Here is a 25,131-nt window from a genome sequence, read left to right on the forward strand (position 1 = left end):
CTTCAGGCTGATTCTTGAAATTCTAGGTGGATTGGTGGCATTTGAATGATATATTTTCAGGTTTTCCAGTGAAAACTGTAGATGATATTATTTCTACATGAGGATTTTTTTTCTTATTTTCCCAGTACAAGACCTGATCCTGCATTTTCAAGTCATAAGTTCCCAATAGATGGGCTGAGCCATTAGTGTTGTACCAGAGACAGCATTTAAGTCTTGCTTCTGGAAGGCATGTAAGCAAATGTTTGAAGTTAAACATATGCTTGTTTGTATGAGGAATTCAGTTGCAAAACAATAGCCACAGTTTAAAAGTTGACAGGATTCTGTTTAATTATTTGACAATCAAGAAGGAGCTTCAGTAGGCAGAAAAATTGTCTAGAGTTAAAATCAAGTGAATGGAATAATTTTCAGCAAGAAATTATTTATAAAAAAGTAACTTTAAGATCCAAACATCTTGGTATTCTCATCACATTTATTCATTAGTGTATTTAGATGTATTTATTTTAATACATGCAGAGCCCTTCAAAGGTGGTTAATGTTAGTATGTGATTTTTATTCAAGGGATTTCTGGAGAGTCTTAATGACTTAACCAGGTTCTGCTGGTTTGCTCCAGCAGCATGTTTCTGCTCCAGAACAATTCTTGGGGAAACTGCTCTTACTCAACTCATGCCATGGCTCCACAGTAATTTGTTAAATGTATTTATGTATACACTATCATAGGATACAATACACAAGTTCAACAGTGTGCTTTTTTGATGGTTTCTTTCAAAAATAAGGCTTCTGTGATGATACTGTCTTCGTGACTGTGTGTCCTCTCAACAATTTTTAACTTGTTGATCAGAGTTGCAAAGATTTGAAAGCTAGGCAATTTGCTAGAAAGTTCGTGGAAATAGGTGGCCAGGTAAAGAAGAAGGAGCTCCTCTGGTGGTCCCACAGAGGGAGAGGGCAGGACACCCAAAACTAGCAGAATTTGGAAGCAAATTTCCTGTAGCCATGCGGCCTTGTATTAGGAATGTTACTTTCCGCTGGACCTGAGCTGTGCATCGCATATGCACATTAATACTGCAACATGGTTGCTCTAGCCACAGATAACTAGGGCTTTATTGTGATAGGTGGTTGTTATTGAAGGTGGTAAGATATCTGTTATTTGCAACAGGCTTTCAAAACTCAGGAAGGAAAGAAAATGTGGCATCAGTTATGTTTAGTGAGCTAGGAACTGCTTAAAGTCACTGCTTCTGAAAGCTGTGGTAGCACATGAAAGTACTTGTGGACGATGAATGTGCAAAGGAATCTGGCTGTACTTCACAACAGCAGCAGCAGCAGTGACAGACATCACATTGTGGCAGATTATCAACTGCAGCTTAGGGTGGGAAACCCGAAGCACAAACCTTGTTGACTTATTTGTCATATGGAGAACTTGCATAACTTGTGCTCTGCTGTTAAATCTAGGACATTTTTGCAATTTTTTTATTTCACAGGGATTGTTTCCTTCACTGAGTTCAGGAATTCATTCTGATGGAAAGAATGTGTTAAATAAAAACAAGAAATGCCAGAATGCCGCTCGGCTGTACACATTCTGCTAGAGCACCCTCTGAACATCTCTGCTGTATTTATTGCACCACTGAATGAGGCCTCAAAAACTGGCTGTTGATGGAAAGATTCCTCTTTCTCAGTAAGTTTTGTACCTGCTTAAGAAAAGTTTTTCTTCTAATACCATGTCATTCTAGGTGATCTTGGAAATGTAGTAAGAATATAAAGAGAACAGAAACATTAGAGATCAAAATTGCATAGCTGAACCCATAGGTAGGTGTCCAAGTGAAAGAAGACTCCTTTTCAGAGGTGCAGCATCGGGGCACTTAAAATTGTAATCCCTCATATCTGTGAACTTGTGAATCTTAAGCACCTCAAAAATAATAGACTACCAAGCTTAGATCTCCGTTAAGCCCTTGAGGTTGGCAGTGTTAGCCAAAGGCAATATATGTGACACAAAATGTGGTGGGTTTCATTGGTTTGAGGAAATTTATAGTATTCCAAGATGGTTTGAACTCAATTTGTCTTCTCAGATTTCAGAAAGTTCTTCACCTTGTATGAGCTTTGAATCATCGTATTTGAAGTAAAAAACATTTTAGAGCATTAAATTCAGCCTATGATGTATGAACCATGATATAAATAACTTAGGGGCCTGTTACCCAGAGTGCGCTCTTCTAGACTGTGTTCATTCCCTTTAGAATTACACAATCCATCAATCTTAAGAAAGATGATGGATGAATGATGACTGAAGTAAAAGTCACTTGTAAGCTTGCCAAATTTCAACCACCATGGCTGAAATTGTCCCTGAAAGGTATTTCTCTTGGGGGAACTATTTTTTTGGTAGAAAACTTTTTGACAGAAGAAGTCATCTATTTTCAAGTGCAAGTCTATGGAAAAAAAAAAAATCAAGTCTGGAAAACTTTACTTTCTCTTGCCGTGGAAATGGGTCTTTAGAAGAAGGGTAGCATTGATGCAAGACAGCACTTCCCTGAGGTGCATAGGCAATTCTCCAGATTGTTTATCAACTTTGGGAATGATCCATCTTGTGGCCCATCCCTGATCTGTTGACCTTCTCCAGGCCCGACTACCCAAGACACACACCAGAATGGGGATCCCATCTTTGGTTCCCATGTGTAGTCAATACCCCCACAAAGCTGCTGCAAATAAAGCTGCCTAGACAAAATATGAAGGAAGCAAAGCTTTGATGAAAAACTGAGCAAAGAAAATTGGTTGTAGGTGGATAAACTAAGAGAAAAAACTCTAGCCTTTCCCTTGAGGACTGCAGTAAAACTAAATTAGTAATGTTTGTTGAGTGTGTTGGAGCTGTAATGATAAACCGCATAGAAAACTCTGTGAAGGAATCATTAGTTTGGTTGTCAGAGAAGAATATAGCATGCAGTAAATAAGGCAGGCTGCCACACCTTGAACCACAAGGAAAAAACAAAACACAGTTTCATCATTCAGTGAGCACCATCCATCATGAGTTATGAATGAGGCATAGGAAAAAATGTGTGATCATCTAATATCATAATTCATGGGGGGGGGGTGCAAATTAAGGTTGAACAGACAGCCTTAATTCTGACATTACCTCAGACTTGAATGCCTGACTTTGTAATCTTGATTTAGTATAGAATGCAAAAAAGCTTGGGCTTTTTTTTAAGGCTAGTTAGAAAGTCTAGCCACAGAGTTGCCATGAATTTCGGTACAACTGTATCCCCTATTTGGCTTTAGAAAGCTCATCCTGACTTTCCGCATGCATTTAGCTACCCCAAAACATATATGCGTAGTTCCCATAATACTCTGTTACAAAAACATTGCCATAATTTGCAAACTTTTGCCACAATTTCAAAATGAAATTATTTTAGTCTACGATTCAGTTTGTGTGTGTTAAAACCCTAGTTTGCTGCCTCTCTGTAGCAATAGTTGCCTTATTTTAAAGGAAAAATTACAAGTATTTTCCCCAGTTTTAAGTTGATTCTTTGCTTCTCTGCCCACATGAGTAATACTAACTAAATTGCCACCAGTGCCTGTCAAAGCTGCTTGGACACTGTGAGTAGACTGAAAGATGGGTGACCATTCTGCAGGCTTTTATCTGGCAGTTTGTAATGACGGTGTATAAGGCATACATTTCTTACTTCATTTTTCCTACTGAATTTGCTATTCAAAGTCTATTCCAAATCCTAACAACAATTTCTTCTTCAGCTTTTATTTTCTATAAAGATTGGTCAGTCTGCTCTGAAACACACTTTAGTAGCCTTTGAAGACTCAGATACCACTGGACTGAACACTGAAAGGATTTATAATCTAAAATTTGAGTTAAAGTACAGTTTTGAAGAGACCATCAACATGAGGTTAGCACCACAGAGGTATGTTTGGTGTTCCTGCCCTGGGAACAAAGGAGCAAGCAGTAGGAGATACGTAGGTGAGGTCACCTCTGAATGCAGCCTTGGAGAAGTTATGCTACTAATCCTATCTTTTAATGCTCCTGTGCTTCATGTGAGCAGGGGCAAATGCTGGTGATAGGCATTTTCCATCTGCAGCAGCAAAAGAAAGCTCCTAATTGAAGCATAGCGCATAGTATAGAATCATAGAATAGTCAGGGTTGGAAAGCCATCTCTTCTGGGGTATCACAGCAGCTCTGCTCTGCTCATGTGGTTCAAAGCTTCACATGCTGCTGTAGCTGGCCACTTAAGCTAGGATCACAGGCCCAATGTGTGTATGTGTAGTAAAAGTGCAGGTGCCTTCAACGTGTCTGGCTGCAGTATTAAACCTGGGGTTTGACTATTGCAGGATTCCCAGGAAAAAACACCGTTGAAGGTTTGACTGGTCAACTTTCTACAGTGGTGATGATCTCTCTTCTTTTTGAAGCAGCAGGAGCAAAGGGAAAGGTAAATTAGCCTGGACAGTAAGAAGATCATCTGTTTAAGAAAACTGCTTGGGCATGTGCTGAACTCCAAGCACATGCACAGGTGCTCTTCAGGGCAGGGGCTTTGCTGAACGAGAGGCAAGTGGACTTGCAGGTGGGATGCTTTCTGTAGTGCTTCTGGTGACGAAATGAAAGAGCTTTTTGTGCTGAGAGTGAAAATAGGTCTTTTGAGCATAGTGACTTCCTTGTACTTGTATTAATAAGTAAGTCTAAGAAAAACTGAACTGTCCAATTTACAGACCATAAGCATCAAATGTATTTAATGTATATTCTCCAAAATAAGCAATTTTATTTTTATCAAAAATGCACTCTGTTTTGTTCAAGTAACAGATGAAAATCAATGGATTTTAATGTAACCCAGAAGAGCAAGTTGTAGTCTTAATCCCTTAAGTGCCCTTTTCTTTTTCAGACCACAGCTGTAAAGGGATTTGAACCTCAGAACAATAAATGCCAGTACGGAAATTTGAAAGGCAGGCCACAGACTGCGTGGCCCACCAGAGGAGTCATCTGCTGCTCCTTAGAGCTGTGTAAAATGAGACAGAAGTAAAATAGCATGTTTTTCATATAATTTGTATTGTAGCTACTCATGGTGTCCAAGTTCAGCATTTTATATATAGCTCGTGTATTAAAAAGTAAACATCTAGCATTAGGCTGGAGAAGTATCTCCGCAGTGTGCATTCTAAATATAGAGATTGCTATGGTACAGTCAGTACTAGGACATAATATCTCTTTGCTTTTTTTAATATGCAGATAGTCCCCACTGTATGAATATTGTGTACATGAAAGTTAAACACACACATGCACACAGATATACATACACACATGATCTTCTGTGGAAACAAACAATGACAGCCAGATGTTAAATGGCAGTTATTTGCTTAACATGGAAAGAAACCAGACACTGTGAAAGGCATCATTCTTGACATGTAATTCCACCATAACCCCAAACTGGCAGCTCCTTGTGCTCCCACTTTTCTCCTGGGAGCAAGGCTGGTGAGCTGCTGGCCATCCTGATTAGCAATAGGGATGATCTGCTGCTGCAGCGCTCTGTAGTACTGCGTTCCTGGATGTTTGGTTTTGCAGCTAGAAGAGTGCCTGGCTATCTTTATACATAGAATCATCTTAGCTTAGGTACTATGTAAAATAAAATAAATTGTTCTTATTTAATAATGGCTCCCAATTTGGCTTCTGAAGTTTACACCTGACAGATGTAATGGGATAAAAGAGGGGGAGGTCATCCTTCTTCTGCTACTGGTATTAAGCTGCAAGCCATTTTCTCTAGAGGTGGCTTAACAGAACAGGAGTGTTATTAGTCATAGAGTAGGAAGAGGCAATTAAGCACGGAATACTTAGAGAGGCAGCAAAAATTATGATAATGGAGGACCTCAACTACCTGAATGTTGTCTGGCCAAGAGTCACCATGGGACCAGTTATAAAGAAGGAATTTCTTGAATGTTTATTTCTTGGAATGAGCAGGGAGAGCTCTCAAACCTGGATGAAGCTCAGGAGCTCGTTGGGGAGGTAATCCCAGCTGAACCATTAAGCAATGCTGGCTGGAACATAATTACATTCACCATGCCTGGGGAAGGTAAGGTACCAAAGTTTTGTACAGTGACCCTAAACACTGCGGAGGAATGGTGGGGAGGACAGGAATGGGGAGTGAGGGGGAAAGATATAAAAAGCTGGCACCATCTGAAGGTGGCTTGCTTCCAGTGGGCCATTATACAGAAGAACTCCCTTGGCACAGGCAGTGGGAGCGTCTGCCATCCAACACGAACACTTTGCAGTGAGTACTCATGAGGCAGCTCTGGGGAGCTGTGTAAGAAAGAAGGCCATGAGAAGCTAAACGAACCTCGTTAGAAGATAAAAATCACCTCACTGAGGTGTAGCCCACAGATAGGTGCATCTCCAGTCCTGAAAGAAGCACTCAGTCAAAGTGGGTTTTGGTCTCCCCCTTCTGAGCCCATAGGGTTATGCAGAATTTCGAGCCCATTCCTTGGAGAAGGAGCTACTGAGGCCAAGCCTTACGTAGAAAAGGTGTCATCAGCATCCTGCCAAGAACAGCACATAAAATCCCAGGCCTGAGGAAGAAGTACGTAGGCACGAGATAGTATATTGTGATACCTCTAATGTCAGAACCACTGGTAGGATAGGCATTGTTAGAGGCACGTATATATAGTGGTATAATTATATTCCAACTATTTCTGGTGTTACAGGGTTTTGCAAGGGAGCCATAATACTGGATAGACAGTAAGCTTAAAGGAGGTTCACTGGGTGACCTGTGATTGCATCAAGAGCACTTGTAAAGTCAAGTACCTGGCTGCCACTGCTGTCGGGGTTACAGAGGAGATTTTACTGCACAGTGTTGCAGCATCCTGTTTGTACTGGCCCATAGCTTAGCCCTGTGTAATGTGTGGTGCTTGCCCTTCAGCGGGAAGTCCACATAGCCCAAGCCATCCCAGGGGTTAGCCAGGCTTTGGCTGCAAACAACTATTCTGCTTTGCTTGTAAACTCAGCTCCTCCACAGGGCAACACGTATATTGGCATGTGCCATAGGTCTGACTAGTGTGTGTGTCTGGAGGTTTCAGACTAACTTAGAACAAAAAAAAAGGCAATAACAATAGAAGAAAGATGTAAGGCTTTGTTTAATAGCACATTAATTATGCAAGTACTGGAAGATTTCTAGTTCCTTTCAGTGCTTTTACTCAGAATATGGATTCTGCTGGGTATACTTTATTTTTTTAAACCCTCTACATTTTGCAATTTACACATTTGCATAGCGTAGGACTACTGTCAGGAACATATATCTGCAGATCTGGGGCATGAGCTGTTCCCATCATTTCAGTGGGATGGAGAAGAGAAAACAGTTCAAAGGAGGATGATGGGGGAAGGGGAGCATTTCCATATTTTTTTTAAGGAATCATAAAGACACACAGGCAAGTGTGTCAATCATGAGACATAGTTCTGTCTTTAATACTGTCAGGAATACAAAAGTTCACAGAGCACATGTGTGAGGGTGCTGCGCTGCCTTGACTACATGATCTGCATGATACATGTCAGAAGTTGGGAATGTTGCTATGGCAATTCTTCCCTCTCCTGAATACTAAGTTGACAAAGAAGCCAGTCCACAATCAGGCAGGCTCACTTATGAACTTGCCTGCTTGGAGATGCTAAACACTATTTATAGTTTCTCTTGAAAGGAAACAACATTGATTTCTACTCTGGCCTCTTAAGGCCCCGTGCCCCAGTGCTCCTGTATTCCCAAGGTTTCTGTGATTTGGAAGCTGCTGAAGGCAGAGATTTAACTGAATTTTGTGCTGAAGACTGTTGGGGTTTTCCCTGAGTTTATACAGTGTCCTTCAATTTCCAGCTTGTTAAGAAGGCAATAGGCAGATGGGTCGTTCTGCATTTCCAAAAGTTAGAAAGTTCTGAATCAAGCAATCCATAAATCTTTACTGTCAATCTGCAGAGGAGGAGCCTGTTCCATTTACTTACATTTCCCTCTGGAAGGACAGCGAGAAAGGGACTGGAAGCCTGTTGGTTCCCCCCACCCGCTTTTTAGCTGGGTGACCCTTAGAGCCTGTCCTGTGCTTGCTTGTACCATCAAGCCTTTCCCACTGGGCTGCATGGGTGCTGTGATGGGAAAGTGATGCCTTTACTACCAGCTCTCTTAATTGCACCTTTGATGCAGATGTATTATGGTGTTTCTCATTGTCCAGGTTGTATCGTATTTTCTAGTAGCAGGGTCTGATTTCAGTTATTTTCCTTATGCCTAACTTTCATGTTGTAGACTGGAATATTCCCTGCTAGGAAAATTCTACATGTTTGATTCAGGCTAAATACTAAGGGGAAATTTTCTGAGATGGCTCAGGCACTCCAGAAATTAAGATAAGGAAAAATAGACTGTATTGTCTATATGAGAAAAAGTTCCTTCGAATTAGTTTGATCATGTAGTTTTTATTTTGGGCTTTTTTTCCTGGCTGTTTTTTAGGTCAGAATGGATGCTGCTCTATGGAACTGTGCAGGGAGGGAGAATGTAAAAGCCTCATCTGATGTGCCACAAAAGCGGCAGCATAGGAAGAGAAAGAGGGGGAATCTGAAGGTTGCCCTGCAGAACTGGATGCTCTGCTTACATCTGTGATTTTACCACTTCACAGTTGGCCAGTAACTTTTTTTATAGCTTGAAATGTTTATTTAGCACCTACCATGAGCTCTAAAAGTACTAAAGCAAATGAGTTCTGCAAGATGAAATGAGCAAGGCAAAAGGTATCATCGAGAATTATGGCAATCTATATACCAAATCACTCCAATATTCACCTCAAACAGAGAATGTACCCAGCGTATGGATTTATTTGATGCTTCAGCATCCAGTCATAGAGTAACAAAGCCAAGAGAAAATACAACAATCTGTCATGGGGAGAAACATGACCAAAACAGCAATAAAAGAGAAATTTTATGTCAAGTTTAATATGTGTGCACAAATTCCGATAAGACCTACCAAACTCTCTCAGGCAAGTCACAGGTTGGTGTAGATGAAGAGCCATCCACAAATACAGGACATCTTTGGAAACTGCAGCAGCAGGTGCTCTCCAGAGAAATGTGCTCTCCTGATCTAGCATTCATTTGTTCTCTGTAGGAACAAGAAATAAATGGAAGAATTTCAAATTTAGGGCTTAACTCCATAATGCATATGCAGGCCTAATTTAGACTCCCCCCCCCCCCCCCCAATCTCATTTCTTTTGTGCTTGGTTTCTGCTGTGCTCATCAAGAGAACATTGCTCAGTCCAGCTGGTCTGAGGTGTTTGATACCCATCTGACCCAGAGGCAGAGCTTCAAATCACAGTGGCCAGTACAGAAACGTCAAAAGTTTGCACGGTGCAAAGGACATGGGAGTGAAAAGCATTTACTCATTTAGTGGCATTAACACAGCGAGGACATTTATCAGTTTGCAAACACCCAGACCTAGGATTCTTAAACCATGCTCTTTCTTCTTTCTTTTCCATCTGAGCTCATTTTTTTTCCAGAGATGTAAAGGGCAACTCAAGAAGCCACCCCTGCTGCAGGTACTTTCCATGTTTCTGAGTGAGTGATCCAAGAAAAACAGCAGACAAAGATAGTTTTCCTACAGTGTTCCACACCAGCTAGAAAAGACGATGAACTGCAGCAGAAAATTTGCTGACAATTTTAGCACACAGCACAGCTCACCCTGCTGAAGGGGGACTGGCATATGCTGCTTTCTATGGGCAGCATCACCATTTCTCCAAGCCACAATGTTGTGCTGCAGCTTACCCAGAGCAGGTGTGGATGTCTTGTTCAGGACTGAAAAGCTTACATTTCCCTGTTCAAAGAGTGGCTTTTACCTCATGCTGCCAAAAGCTGTCTGTGACCACGAAGCATCACCCGGGACATGACCATGAGAGCTTCCTCAGCTGCGCTGCTTGCAGGCTGCCTGCCCCGAGTGACTGCAGCACAACCCCTTCACTTTCCCCACTGAAGCTGGGACTCGCTTGCCCATCCCTGAAAGAGCTCAGCATTCATGGCCACAAAAAAACACAAGAGCTGGAGTAAAATGAGGTTTATTCAGAAAGAGGGTGTGAATCCAATTAGGACAAAATAAACGGTCTTCATGACACATTTCTTTCTCACCTCTGCAGAAGCTAATCTAGCTAATCCCTTTGTGTTGTAACAAGAAAATAACAGATACCTTACAACTCCGCAGCCAGTATGGGAGGTTGCAGACAGCAAACACCAGCTGTCTGAGCCTCCAGCCCATCCAGCTCTGTGTTCATTACTGAGCCAGCAGCTGCCTCTGCTGTGTCCTCAAACTTTCTGCCATGGTGCCTACACGCAAACCTTGACTTGGGGCCACATCTCATTTTCTTCTTCCCAAATAAGCATTCTGTTTTGCTGCTGTGATGTGAGCTTCCTAAATAAGATGTTCTGGGAAAGAGATCTTCCTGTGTGCTCTTGAGAGGAGACAGTCATTGCTTTCAGCAAGCGTGGCATTCACACAGGCTGCACTGACATCCTGTGGCTCAATTTCAAGCACCGAGTGACAGCTTCACCCCTGTTGCCAGTCCCCTCCACTCCCCACTCTGCTCCCTGTAGGTCACTGATGCCCCATTCAGACCCTCTGGGAGGGGAAAGGGCATCTGCCTGCTTGCTGGCTCCAGCACTGGCTCCTGCTCACCGTGCCAGGCTGGTGGGCACAGGACCTGATCTCACCCCAGCTGCCACTCACCCAGACACTGCTGGCCCAAGGAGCGAGTAGCTGTGTGTCCTGTCCATCGTGCCCCCAGCCTTTTCAGCATCCCCTGAATCACTGCCCATAGCAGCAAGGCTGGGTGAGGATGAGTCCCTGGAGACATTCAAGCCCAGGCTGGATGAGGTTCTAAGCAACCTGATATAGCTGAAGATGTCCCTGCTCATTGCACGGGGGTTGTACTAGATGACCTTCGAAGGTCCCTTCCAATCCAAACTGTGATATGATCCTGTGATTGCTGGATGGAGTGTTGCTGGATGGGCAGGGGCTTAAGAGAAAACTGATGAAAATCTCTCACCCACCAACATCTGCCTGCCAGGACTCCAGGTAGAGCCCACCCAGCACTCTCTGCACGCATTCACAATGCCAAGCCCTGCCACAGAGCACCCAGGGTGTGCAGTGAGCTATGTCCCCCAGCCCAGGCTCAGATATTGCAAGAAATAACACCCAGCCTCATCAGAAGTCAAGTTTAATTTTACCTTCCCCTGGGGAATAGCATTAATCTGTAACTTTTTAGGCATCATTCAACCAGCTGAATAACAGCTATTAGCTTTGGACTCTAGGCATTTTTATGAGATACTAGTTCCAGAGCTTGTGGTTTGGCACAGAAAGCATATTATTCACACACAAAACAACTGCATTAAAATAACATTAGGAATCTGGCTTAAACTGACAAAACCTAGGAAACTCAGAATTAAGGCTGCAAGTATGTCCTTAACTCACCCACTGCGTGCCTGGTACGGCAGCTTGAGCAGTACATTGGACCCACAGGCTGCAGCCCCTACTGCCTCCGGCTAAGCCATGCTCCCTTCCCCACTTCCAGGGAGAAAATGGGACTGCACCACAAGGTTTGGGACTTAAGTGTAATGCAGCTCTTTTTTGCACATCTCTGCATACAGAGCTGGATTTCCTCCCCTGTCACCAGCATCACCGTGGTCAGAGCAAAAACTGCTAAGAAAGCAACGACAGGCTGAGGAAGAGTTTGTCTGGTGTGTGGTCAGGGGTAAGACATGAACTGGACAAGAAAATCCACATGGTGCCTCGATTTGACCTGCCCTCGATTTGGTTGGGTTGATCATAGTACCACAGCCAGAGTGCAACGCAGCCGGGGCAGTGACCGTTAGGTCATGCTGGGACAGCACTCAGCTGCAGAGGCTGGATGGAGGCAATGTCAGCCCTAAGAGGTGCCTTTCCGAAGCCCACCGGGGGAAAAGCCTTGGCCCAGAAAACATCATCTAATGTTCACTTTGAGGATCGCCTTACCGCGAGGGGACCGAAGCCAAGGAGTAATGCGGGGACACAGGTTGCTGTCACCGGAGCTGAGGGGAACTCATGAATGAGCTGTGCCCAAAGGCTTCCCTCTCACAGGGCCTTGGGTCAGAGAAGGCCACACCACAGATCAAGAAATCTGTGCCATAGCATCCGGTGGCTGAAAAATGAAGGAGGGTCCCCAAAAGGGTGCAGTGGATCAAAAAGCAGCAGTGCGGGGGTGCATTCCCAGTCCACACATCTGTTGTACTCCTGTTTTACTCCCAAAGCCCTGCCTTTGGTCATGGGACACAAACATCAAATACTCATCTGACCATTGGCTTTCCAGAAGGTGTGTCTGAGCTTGGGAAAAGGGGATCTCAGCTGCAGCATGTTCACCACAAAAGCAAACAGACAAAAGCAGCACCCTTGGAGGTATCAAAGCTCACGTCTGCCAAGAATCACATCAGACCTCTAGGAAGGACCAATCTGCCCACTCCTGGTGACAGACCAGCATGGCTTTTTTGAAGATTTATTTTTTTCCCCTCTATGGTTGAGTATTTGCCTCCAGATTGCAGTAAAATCAGCTCCTCTAAAGGCATGTTTGAAAATGAGCTTCACTTCTGCTCTACCCATTCCTTTTATTTATGAGCTCTGCCATTCTGTAGGAAACAACCCAAGATGTTCATGCATGAGGCATCTCTCAAGGATAAACCACATTAAAGGAAAAAAAAAGAAAAGGCAGCAAAAAAAACCAGAAGGTAAGAGCCAGAAAAAAACCCAACCCTATTCAAATTGCAAGGTTGTCATGCTGCTCAGTATAAAGGGATGCACCTTAACCATATTGGGTGTGATTTTTTCCTCTCAGCGAGGTGAGAAAGACATTTGCTATTCCCATCTTGGAAGAAAAACAAATAGAATAATTATTTCCTTTCCCAGCAAAGGCAAATGCAGCTGAACTTCGCTCTGTGCTTTTTACTTGCGTGCCATAACCCAACACATTCCCTCGCTGGCTGACATTTGCAACAGACCACAAACACAGTACTACACCTGGCACCAAATTTGTATTGCAGGTCAGATTTGAGACTTTCTGGTGATAAGATGAAGAATGCTTGTTCTCTGGACATCCTGTCCCAGAAATGCTGTAGCTAAATTTATCATAGAATAATTCCAGTTTGAATCTTAGGAGGACTCCTAATGAAAAATAAATGTTTCACTTGATGTGGAACCGTTCTCCAAACATAATTTGTGACCCCAGCATCAGGCTTCTTTCAAGGTTGCTGAGCGTCTCCATGTCTCTCAGAGTACAGCCAGTGCCATGAGTACTCACTGCTTCTGAAAGATACGTCTGAAATGAGTGGGTATGCATGACACACGGTCTGTGTCCACAACATACAAGTGATGACCATGTGTGAATAAACCCTACTCCTCTGCTGTGACCCTACAAGAAAAAGCTGAGCCTAAAAATAGCAAATACCAGAATTTCCTCCATATTGGGCCCACCTTGTGCAACAGAGCCAACGTGACCTGTTCCAGAGCAAACACCTATGCCTTCCACTTCCCGCAGCCGCAAGGTGCTTTACGCTGCAGTGCCCCACCTGCACTTGAGCGTATGCTCATCCTTTGGATTTCATGAGACACGTGCTCAGAGCTGTGCTAGTGGGTGTCTGCATGATGGAAAGTACATATAGATGTACACATATATGCAGTGTATCTACAGAAAATGCTAGGAAATAGGCCAGGATGGGTTTCAGGTGCCACCTGAAAGGATCTGTTATCCTGCCAGTGCACATCTGCAATCCCCACAAATAATATTTCACCAGAAAATGAAAAGAGGTTGAGATTGCAGGTGTGTGCATCCTATTAAGTGCACTGTGCCCCTCTAAAAATATGGTTGAAATGGCAGGTGATTTTTTCCATGTGAAGGAAGGCTTAAGAATGACTGACAAGATCCACTTTTGCGGCTCTTATTTCTGCCAATCAAATTGCTGAGGACAAGAGTGAATAGTGCATATTTAGAACATGTATTTTTAAAGTTGGGCTTTGACTGAACAGTAACTTCATGAGAAAGTGAAGCCTCCCCTTCCTAACTAGCTGTGACTGAAACACGGCAAACGAAATAGAGGAAAAAAAGGTATAATAAAGAAACAAAGCTATAAAACAAAAAGACAGTTTTGCCAGACATGCACCAGCACCCTACACGCTCTTCTCAGGCTTGGCATCAAGGGTGACAGCTCATACCCAAGCGCTCTGATCAGAAGGGACAGGCAAGGAAGGAACAAAGCTGCTGAAGGGTCTAGAGCACAAGTTTTATGAGGAGCAGCTGAGGCAACTGGGGTTGTTTAGCCTGGAGAAAAGGAGGCTCAGGGGAGACCTTATTGCTCTCTACAACTACCTGAAAGGAGGTTGAGGTGAGGTACGGGTTGGTGTCTTCTCCCAAGTAACAACTGATGGGACAAGAGGAAATGGCCTCAAGTTGTGCCAGGGAAGGTTTAGCTCAGATACTACAAAAAATTTCTTCACCAAAACTGGAACAGACTGCCCAGGGAAGTGGTGGAATCACCATCCCTGAAGGCATTTTAAAACCATGTAGATGTGACACTTCAGGACATGGTTCAGTGGTGGAGTTGATCATGTTAAGTTAATGGTTGGACTTGATGATCTTAAAGATCTTTTCCAACCTAAACTAGTCTATGATTCTAACCGTTTCTTCCCACCCTGGCTACCACCCACATCTCAGCTCTTCATCAGTCCCCTCCCTCTTCATCTGCTCTTGCTGCCAGGTGGTCTGGCATTCCCTTATCACAGCCTCAAAGGAGGGTATGCAGTATGGGGGATTGGAAAAACAAACGAAATTCTCCTCCTGAGCCAGGCAGGTAGGTCCCCAGGTGCCTGTCCTCATTACAGAGATTGCTTTGGGAGCTAGATCCAGCTGGCAAAGACATCTCATTAGGATGGCAAGGCTGCAAATGTGAAGCTGGAGGGAAACTACGTAGTTGTGGAGTAGAGGTGGCCTTGAGCTGGGGGTTAAAGAGATGGTGGTAAGACTTCTTAATTTTATTTTTCATTTAGCTTTGCATTTGGGATTTTATTAGTTATGGAAGTGGCAACGAGTTTTGGGTGTGTTCAGGTTTGTTTGTATTCCCCCCCTCTCCATTTCCTGCCCCTCAAAGATGTTATAATCTTGCAAGTGTTAAATTTTGACTAGTTCTAGCATAGACTTGGGACAGGAAAAAGCCTCTTTTAGGTCTGCTTGAGTCTGGATCTTGTACAACGTGTGGGAGTTGTGCTCTAGCTATTTTCCTAAGCATATGAGGAAAGGCAGGGAGAGTAGGTAGAGCTCAGGCTCAGCTTATTTTTGCGCTAGCAAACAGCATATCTCTGGCAGAGGAAAAAGGATTTAAAGTGTTGAGCTGACATGTTAAAGCCACGGGCAGCTCCTCACAGCATCTTCTCTTTGAAATACAACAGACATGAGAAGGTGGTTGAGAATATGGGCTGCTGCTACTGCCCTTTTGACTGGAAAGAGTAGATATCAACAGAATACAAATAGAAGAAAGGAATTAAATGTGAGACAATAGCAGAAGCTTTAAGGGCCTCAAGTCCCTGTGTTTCAGTTCTGCCAGCCCTGCAGCTCTGTCTCATTTAATGTGGTTAACCAGGCCCCTACAGGATAGCCCACTTGTGTGACTGCTAAGAAGCTTTTACACAATGAACTTTATGTGGCTGGTTATAAGCTCTGCAGTGGTCTTACAACAGTGCAATACTTACACTTCGGAATTGTTGGGCCAGATGGACTGTTACGCACGCAGGCATGCACCTTCCCAGAAGCGGGTAAGGTGTGCGTTTGCATGTCCAAGGAAGCTTTGCTCGGAGTGCAACTCCACCGTGATTGTTTCAGTGGCTTCTCTCCCCCTTGACTTTGTGTACTAAAGGAAAGGAGGTTTGTGTAACGCAGCCAAAATTGGCCAAACTCTGCTCTACATATGTTTCAAAGGGTCAGCGTATCCAATGGCTGCGCTTATTCAGTGATAAATGGTGATAAACACTACCTGAGGCGGCTATGGTCTGCTAAGACAATGTCCTTGTGCCTGTTGGCTCCTGTTGTCTCTTATTCTGCTCTTTGCACTGATGGCATCTGCCACGTTCGGTGTTGTCTGGGTGCCAGCTGACCGTGTGATCCAGCCATCCAATTGCTTCTCAGTGATAAATTGCTACAGCTGCTGCTGGCTGCATGTGGCAGGTCAGGAGCACCGCCTGGTTACATGTGGTGAATCTGCATTGCAGCTACTGTTTGCTTGAAGACTGTACCTGAGAAGAGGAGATTTAAGAAAAAAGAGAGGGGGGACCTATACACACAAGTGAAATAATATTGAGGAAAAATTACAGTCTTCTAGTCTTTAGCTCCTTAGCTCTGTAGCCTAGTTCAGCTGAGGGCATAGGAAAGCTGGGCAAACACAAATGAACTGCCAGACTTTGAAATTGGCCCATCTCATCCATCCCTATTTCCTTCCATTGCAGGGAGGTTGAAAATCTCCATGAAGAAAATTATGATCGTTGAGTCACTCCAATAGCTGCAATCCTGGCTGCCTGCCCCTGCCAGCCTGCTACACTACTTGTATGCTAATGTTTGGATTTTAGTGGTGGGAAACGAATGTCTGGCTGTACTCTCTTCATGCACCATTGGGCTGTGCTTATGGTCGCTCTTGGCAGCACGAAATGATTAAACAGATAAAACCATCAGTCTTTTTATTTTCAAACATTAACCTAACTGCTAATAAAGCACAACCCGTGCCATCCTTATGGACTCTGCAGAGCTGAGTCACATTAAAAACAGGATCTGAATGCTGGAAAAAGCCTCCTACATCTTTCCTGTGCCGAGAGGCAGTACTGCTCTGTGCACAGTTTGCCTTGGAGAGCTTTGCTGTGGGGAAGCTGGCTGGGCTGGGCTCCACTGCCAAGGAAAGCAAGGAGGCTGTGACCTGCACGCTTTGGCATGGGTGCAGTGGGCTGCTGTGTTGGTGCTATGGGTGGATGGGTGGATGGATAGCTGTGTCCCTGTCCTCCTCCTCTTCCCTCCCAGCACACAGCAGGGATCTCCTTTCAGCCCCCTGGGATGGGTGGGAAAGATTTGTCAGGCCTCGAGGCATAGGAAATGGAGCGATTCTTCCTCTTGGTGGACTTTGCCCTTGGTGGCTGAAGATATTTTGCCTTGAACGTACCCAGCAAAACTAGAGGGGTTTTGTAAATTCATTATGTCACTGAGGAGTCTGTTTAATCAGCTGCCTTTCCCTGGAGGCAATTTACACTTAATGAGAGACATGATGGGAGGAATCAAAACTGGTTTACAAGAGTTTAGTCTCAACCCCCTCAGCTGATGTATTGCCAAGCACACTGTAATTTAGAGGAGCAAATGGAGATACTGAGCAGCTTTCACCCTGTCTGTGCGGGTTAGTGGCAGAGGCAAGATGTGAAACCTTGAGCTCTGTATTGCATCGTTCCTTTCCTAGGTGTTATCACGATGAATAGCAAAAGTCTCTGTGTTACCAGGAGTCTGATCTGTTCCATAGTGCATTTGGCCAGTTGCACAGTAAGGCATATCCTAATTTATTTATATATGAATATACTAATTCAAAAAGCAACCAAATGAGAAGCATTCCATAAATATAAAAAGGCACTTTGGTGCCTATACTTATCTAGTCCACATAGAGCTGGGTTATGGAGTAGTTTCAACTTGAGGTTTAAAAACCATTACAAAAAACTTTGCTTGTAAAGTTAACATAGAAAGAAAGGGCACTTGATTGTTTTCACTGCTTGCTTGCTCTCCCCACTTACCCATAGTATGCCAGGCCCTTTCAATTAGTTTGTATCCTGCCTTCTTAGCCTGTTGGGACAGGCTTATGTAGCTGCAGCTTTCCTGCTACCAAGTTATGTGTATGGGTGCAAGGTCGTCAGGAAATCTCACTCTGAAGGACTCTCTGTGGACCTGTGCATGATGTTGTGTCCTTACAAACATGCAAAGTATTTTATTACTGTACAATGATTCCCATGCCTTCATGTTTAAGCTTGTTTAATTTTTTTTTTTCTGAGTAAATAAAGACTAAATTATTTGGAAGCAGATTTTCCTGCAGTGTAATTGCTGTGTTAGCAACAGCCAAGCATTTTCCATAGACCAGGGGAGCAACATGCTCTGCCAGGAGGGAAGGGTGGTTTGTTTGGTCCTCTCAAGCAATGGCCCCTGAAACCAGTGCTCGCCTCAGAGACGGGCTTTTTGTGATACTGCCGTGGGAGGGGATGAGCACCCTTTGCCCCTCAAGTAATTATCAGATAGACAGACACAAATGAAAACCTTTAAACTGGCTGTCTGCTTTTTGACCCACTCTGGGTTCCAGCAGTCTTAATTTGAGCTGTCCTGGATTATGAAGGTACTGTCCAAAATCACACCCCAGAATCGCATTTATTGAAAGAAGTGCAGTTTTGCAAGGATGAACCAATTAATCTGCCAAAGTATGATAAATAGGACTCCACAAATGCCTAAAACTAGTGGTTTATTACTTGCATATCATTTATAACACTTACGTGTAATTGCGCGTCTTGGATGTAGGTATTTGGATTTTGATGTAGCTAAAACATAGTTTGTTTTTGTTAACATTATAAGATATATAGGTTGGAATAAAATAGCATTTTCTCTCAAAGATGAGATGTAATGGATAGCAAAGTAGATGTGTGTTTATTACATTTATTTTACTTTCAGCTGTTGCAATTGATAATCTCTGTAATGTACACATATGAGATTTTTTAATATAAATATGGGGTTGTGAGAGTGCCACTTGCCATCCATCTGTAACACATTATTTAGAGATTATTTATGGGCTGTTGGTACCTTTCCCACTTTTTTAAGTTTAAAAGGACTGAAAGGGAAAACACAATTTAATATGGAATTGATTTTACGTAAGCTGGTTTACATGAAATGTAATTTTACAGTATTAAAGAATTGCATCGTCATCTCTTGCTGTGAAGTTGCATTATGTTCTGCAGCCTTGGTTCACTTATTAATCCTTCAGCAGCGCACACTTAATTGTTCGGCAAATGACACAACATGTGAAGAAATAATACCTACAATGTGATTTATGTCTCTCTAGGCAAAGACACTGAGAACCAGATCATCTGCCTTCGCTTGTTATGCTACAACACAGGAACGGACACAGGATCTGAAGGCTGTGGCCAGCCAGGACACACTGAAAATACATACCCTGGGAACAAAAGGTATATTTTCTCTACCAGTCAAGCACAAGTCTGAATTGCTCTTAACACTAAACATGTGTGTGATGTACTAACATACGGATCCTGTGATGGACACAGCCTTTGAGGCTGTGAGCTTGTGTGCGCTGGGCAGAACAAGCACAGTGCGATCACCAAAGCCCAGCTTGGTTGCTGTACACTCACTATAGGGAGCAGGGGTGTGCAGCCAAATAAATACAGTCTCAATCCAGTGGGATATAGGTACATTGAGCCAGCAGGAACTCTAGGGAATGAGGGAAGGGTAGGCAGCAAGAATTTTTATAGCTGGTGGGGTGTCACACTATGAGTCTACCTGGAGTAGCAAAGCCACTTGCCAACACAAGCATCAGTTCACTGGTTTCTAGACAGTGGCTAGAAGTGGTGGAGAGCAGAGTCTAGTAGAAATAGCTCCGCCACGGTAGAAAGATTGCATCCAGTCCAATACCAGGCTTTGGTATGCCAGATTTTGAGTCTCTCCAGACGCAGCATGTATTAAAGATCAAGTAAAGTACCTGGTGTATGTAGATTGTGTGGCTCATTTGTAGTTACATCTCCTTGTGTCTTGCTCTCTACCTTGAAGGACAAAGGGTGCAGATGTTCTGGTGCAACCTGCTACAGAGGATAGAACCAGTTCAGTCCATTTGTTCTCCTTCAGCCTCCAGAAATAGCTGAAGAGCAGAAAGTTGGTCTCGATCGTGTTCTGTGGGTGCACAGGTCTTTTAATTAGTATTTATTTTTCTTCCAGCTCCACCGCACCCATTTCTCTTTCCTTTTCCCAACGCAATTAATTTAACAAACATGTTTTTAGCAAAAGGAAGTTAGAAGATAAATGTATTGGAAATAGGACTGTTTTCTTTCCTTGTAAGTAAAACAGGCTCGCATGTGCGCCCTACGCATTTCACAGGATCAAGGCTTTAATGATGTTGTGTATTAGCGTTTTTCATTCGTGGCGCTCTGACTTGCCAGATCTTTCGTGTTTATTTGAATTTTTTCTTACCATGTCTTTTTTTTTTCCTATTCCTCTCTATTTCTGATCTTTTTATTTTGTCAGGCAGAAGATAAGCACAGTGTACAGGCCAAATTAAAATATCACTTGGATATTTTATGAAATACTATCCCTGGAAGGCACTACTTAGAAAGTGTTAAGGCAATGGTAGCCTAGTTCAGCCAAGTTGCTCAGTGGCAGGGTCTTTGCACACAGTATATAGCTCAATGCCTGTAAAAGGGGTCTTAAGTTCATTCACGAGTTCAAACTTTATGTGCCATCTTCACAGCTGATGGCACCCCCCTTGAATGGCTCAAGCTGTGTACAGGAGACCTCTGAAGGGAAAAGTCCAGTCATGCTCAGCACCTTAATGTGTGTCCAGGGTGGTTTGGATGAGTTGGGCATGGGCAGACTGTTTCAGCCTACTAGCAAGTGCAGCAAGGGCTGCTCTTCATCTGTAGAGTGTGGATGGCCCGAAGTACCCACAAGACATGCAGTGGAGTTGAAAGATGACAGTACAGAAGGAAGGCTGGAGGGGTGGATCACAGAACTTACCATAAGGTGAAAAGCTTTCAGACATAACAGGGCTTAAAAACCTTTCCAGGCTCCCTGCCTCAGTTTGGGAGAGTCTCTGAATGCCACCAAAAATCCTTTATGCCACCAAAAAAAATGCTGCTTATTGTGTTGATTAATCTGCTCAGGTCCTAAATGTTACTGTTCTAAATTACCAAGCTGTGTGGTTATGAAGAAGCAATAGAGTGAGGGTCTCTTGCTTAATGGGACTCGGATGCACAAGTGCATCATATTTACATTTCTATGGGAAACAAAAGTGGAGAATCCTTTGCTTACAAAATGGTGGAAAACCAGAAATTAAGAGCAGTGAGGAAATGTCTGGGAACTGCTGGCAGTACAGTTCAGGAAGGAAAGCAAGCACAGAGTGTTATGTGGTTCCTCTGGATGGTCATCTGTTGTACAAGCTACAAACCCTGTGGGCCCTAAGGACATCTCTTTTGCGTTCAAAAGTGCTTTAACTAATCTGAGTCATTTGCACAGCTGAACAGGCTCAAGGTCTCTTAAGTAAATTGGAAATACCTATAATTCTGCAGGAAATTAGGAAACAGTTAGGTAGTCCCAAAGCAGAGGAAGAAATAAAAAGGAGTCATAAAACCTCTGGTCTCTGGGAAAGCTCTGGGTGAAGACGACTTTCTAATAGAATTTTCTGAACTCTTTCAGTCTCACTTGGCTCCTGTCATACGGAAAAAATTTCAAAAGGCCAAAGCTAAAGGGTTCCATTTCAGCATTAATTGCAGTGTTGGGTTTTCTTAACTCTCTTTCCTAGGAAATAACTCACTGATGCACCATTTGCAATAATTAAATTACAGGCCAATTCTTTTGACTAATGTGACTCAGAAGACACAGGTTAAAATAGCATCTAGAAAATGTCTGAACAGCTTACCTTATGGACAAGAACTTAGCTATATCTTGAGGTTCACATTAATCAGAAATCTGTTACAGAGTGTATAGGCCTGTTATTATCATTTGCTATTTTTAAAATTCTCTGAAGTAATCAGAAAATCAAACAGCTCAACATCCCTAAAAAGCTGCTTCCCACCCACCAGCAGTGGCTGACTTCACTGTTGACATAAAAACCATGAAGATCTCAGTCTAGTATTCTGCTATGTAATTGTATCCTTAATTTTGGCCTTGTTGAAAGTCTGCTGGAAAACTGAGATGTGTGTCCTCATTAGAAGCAATTCATATGTAAATCATTTAAGATTTTTTTTTAACTTAAAGAAAGCAAGTGTCCCTGTGCTGTGACTCAAAGATTCTGCAGGCTCTTGCTCCTCTTGTGGCTCCTGTGTGGCTGTGACTCCTGGCACATCTGATGTAGAGTGAGAGGGTTGTTGCTGCCCATGCTCTCAGCATCTCTTGCCTTAGCTGCTGGTGAAAACATCTGTCAAGAGACTTTTTACCTTTTGCCAACCTTGGGTTAGGATGTGAGATAAAACTATGCTTTTACACATTTGTGCCTGGCATACACCCATAGAAGGTGCTTCCCTCCCTTCAGTCAACAGTAGCCATCTATTGTCAACTTTTCTGCATATTGGAAGGTTTAATTTTTTGCTCTTTTATGTGCAAAAAGAAGCTGAAGTGGCAGCATAGCAGTGGTGGAATGACATCCTAGTGCTAAAATGGAATGACTTTGAAAAGACATTAAATAAACAGCAGTCAGATGAGTTCTCTGGACCTTTATCAATAAAACTGATAAAGAAACAAATGACAAAATGAGGTAACAGCCAAGTACTTGTCTAAGAGTACAACTTTGATAATGTTTGGGCACCTATTTCTTCTGAATATTTCTGGAGTTGGAAATGGAAGTTATCAGAAGTATGCTATTGAAAGTGTTGACAGCAATTTGAAGGTGTAAAGGAATATTGCGTCTTTACCATGATTTCTGTGCTTTTGAGTTAGATGAGCTGAGTCCCTTCACACTCTTAACTGTTCTTAAAATATAGCGTCTGAGGTATTTGTTTCTAGGAAAGCTGAGTCTTTGTTGCTCGTGAATACACTTTAAATTATTGTTGAAGGTGTTTGGAGCTTCCCTTTAGCACTTTTGTTTTTGCAGATAAAATGTAGACAAGTGGGACTAGGTAGCAGATGATGAAATTCAAGTTGATTAAAATCTGATTGTTAAAACTCTCTGGTTTTTCTCTTGTATAAAGAATTTTACATGGAAAGGTAGCAGGGAAAAAAACATAAAGGTAGAGTCCAAGGTAATCTGTAAGGCAAGTAACCATTTATTGTTCATGAATTGTCCAGTTCATTGCAAAAAACCCACCCAAAATAAATCTTATAGCTTCTAAGAATCTGACCTTGCGCCCAGAAATGTGTAAAGGCACAGCTGGCCTTGTCTGGGCTGGAAATCAGCTTTAACACTAATGGCAAAGACTTTATTTCAAGAGAGTATTTAGCTTTAAAAAATGAATAGGGGCTTCGTGTTCCAAATGTCATCTGTCAGTTTAACAAATGGCAACTATATACACATCTTAATGCCAGATTGCTGTTTCATTAGGCTCCTTGTGGGTTATTCTTTCTTGGTAGCTGGTGTTATTCTAGCTGGAGCAGCAGAACGCTAGGAGGGCAGAGGCTCCTCACTGCTGCAGCTCCTTGGCTACACAGCACAGCTCCTGGCTGAAGTGGGGGGGCAGCAGTAGAGAAAGGAGGGTGCAAAATGAGAAAAGCCGTATGACATCAAGAGGGAGGCGTGTTCCTCAGCACAGCCAGGTCGAGATTGACACTGGACCAGAGGCAGAGATGCTTTGGGGTTAGGTTTGTAACTACAGCCTCAGCATGGAGGCAAGTGCAGATGGCTGCTGAATAGCACTGCCTGATGCTGGTCTGAAATCTGAAATGCACAGGCAGGTGGCTCCAAATGGGAGTGCTCTGTAGCTCTGATGCAGAGTATTAAGACTCCCCTACCCTGATTCTCCCACATTTTGCAGGAACAAATGATTAAACTTTCCGTACAAGACCTTGAAGTGAGTGAGCACTGGGGAAACAGCCATGGCACAGGGTTAAGGTAAAGATGGGAAAAAGTCTGAGGCCACTCCACTTTGCCCAGCTCCAACCCACTGCAGTGCCATTCCCTCACTGCCCTCTGCAGCACAGCAGCATTGCAAGGACTCTGTAAATCTATAGGTAAATCCACAGGTTGAACCTCCCTGAGCTGCAGCTGCCCACGTTGAAATTGACAGATGATCCCTGTGGTGGAAATGCCATGGAAGTGTCTTATGTTGTAAGTAACCAAGGTTTTGTTGCAACCATGGCTGAAAGCTTTCAGCCCTCCCCACTGTCACTGGCAGCTCGAGCATCCCTGATGGGATAAGCACATTTAAATACTAAAAAGTGTGCAAAACAGGTATGGTTTTGAATGATTCTTTCAGGCTGCTGCCAGTACAAGTGCTGCTCAGCATGACTGGGAGAGTTGCAGAGGGTAAGAAGAGATGAATTTGTTGAAAAAAGAAAGTATTTGCTATCTCCAGCATCAGAAGACTTAGCAAAAATAGGCTGGGCACCACGCAAGCAGAAGGTTTCCTTGCTGGTGAGCTCTGAGCCTGTGCATGAGGTCAGAGCACAGAAAGGCAACTAGGAAACTTTATTCCCAGGCTAAACTGACTTCATTTACTTGTACCATGGCATTCAGGGGAGTTCATGCTGGGATTTATAAGCCACAGGTAACGTGAACTCTTCCCCCCATCCCACAGCACTCCTGCTAGAGAGCTGCCTCTCCTTGGGAGAGTCTCCCTGCTCAAGGGTGAGGGGCTAAGTAAAAGAGCTGCTGCACTCAGCACCTTGCTGGGAGGCTTTTGGGAAGGGAAAATTGCATTGGGTCCTCATAGATCTCTGCGCAGAGGCAGCGGAGGGGCCTGCCAGGGAGTTAGGAGCAGAGGTAACCGCAAAGTCCAGTCTCCTACAACCTCCTTCCCTGCTCAAACCAGCTGATATTCAAATTTGCCCAGATGTGTTTTAAGAAAAAGCAAGGTTTGCAGGGAGATGACGTACACAACCATGTACTTATTGTTGTTTTGCTTTCATTAGGTGTGTGGAAAAAGCTAGTAAGCTTTTGACCTCAGTGTCCCTATGGCTGGTTGTTGAAAAGCTTGCCTGTTTTTTCCCCAACTATCTTTTGGTTTAATAAAAAATACGGCCTCTCCCTACAAATCTTTTCTCTTGTGCAATGTGGCTGCACAGATAATGGCAGTTGTTTATACCCTCACAAATTAATGTGACTATAATGGCTAATTCTCAGACTTCAAAAGAGAAAAGAATTGAAGTCATGGGAAGCATCAATTTTTAACACGCTGCCTCCATGCATGTAGAGAAAGCTCTGAAGGTCAGAGA

At 43.3% G+C, this 25,131-nt stretch overlaps 1 long non-coding RNA gene across 1 annotated transcript; it reads left to right on the top strand.

The window, feature by feature from the left end:
• Nucleotides 1-1,415: 1,415 nt before the first annotated feature.
• LOC115613488 lies at nt 1,416-12,690 on the top strand. Its single transcript, XR_003993400.1, has 2 exons — nt 1,416-3,893; nt 12,632-12,690. It is a non-coding gene; the product is annotated as an uncharacterized LOC115613488 (long non-coding RNA).
• The last annotated feature ends 12,441 nt before the right edge of the window (nt 12,691-25,131 follow it).

Source organism: Strigops habroptila, chromosome 10, assembly GCF_004027225.2.
Source record: "Strigops habroptila isolate Jane chromosome 10, bStrHab1.2.pri, whole genome shotgun sequence".
NCBI classification, from domain to species: Eukaryota; Metazoa; Chordata; class Aves; order Psittaciformes; family Psittacidae; genus Strigops; species Strigops habroptila.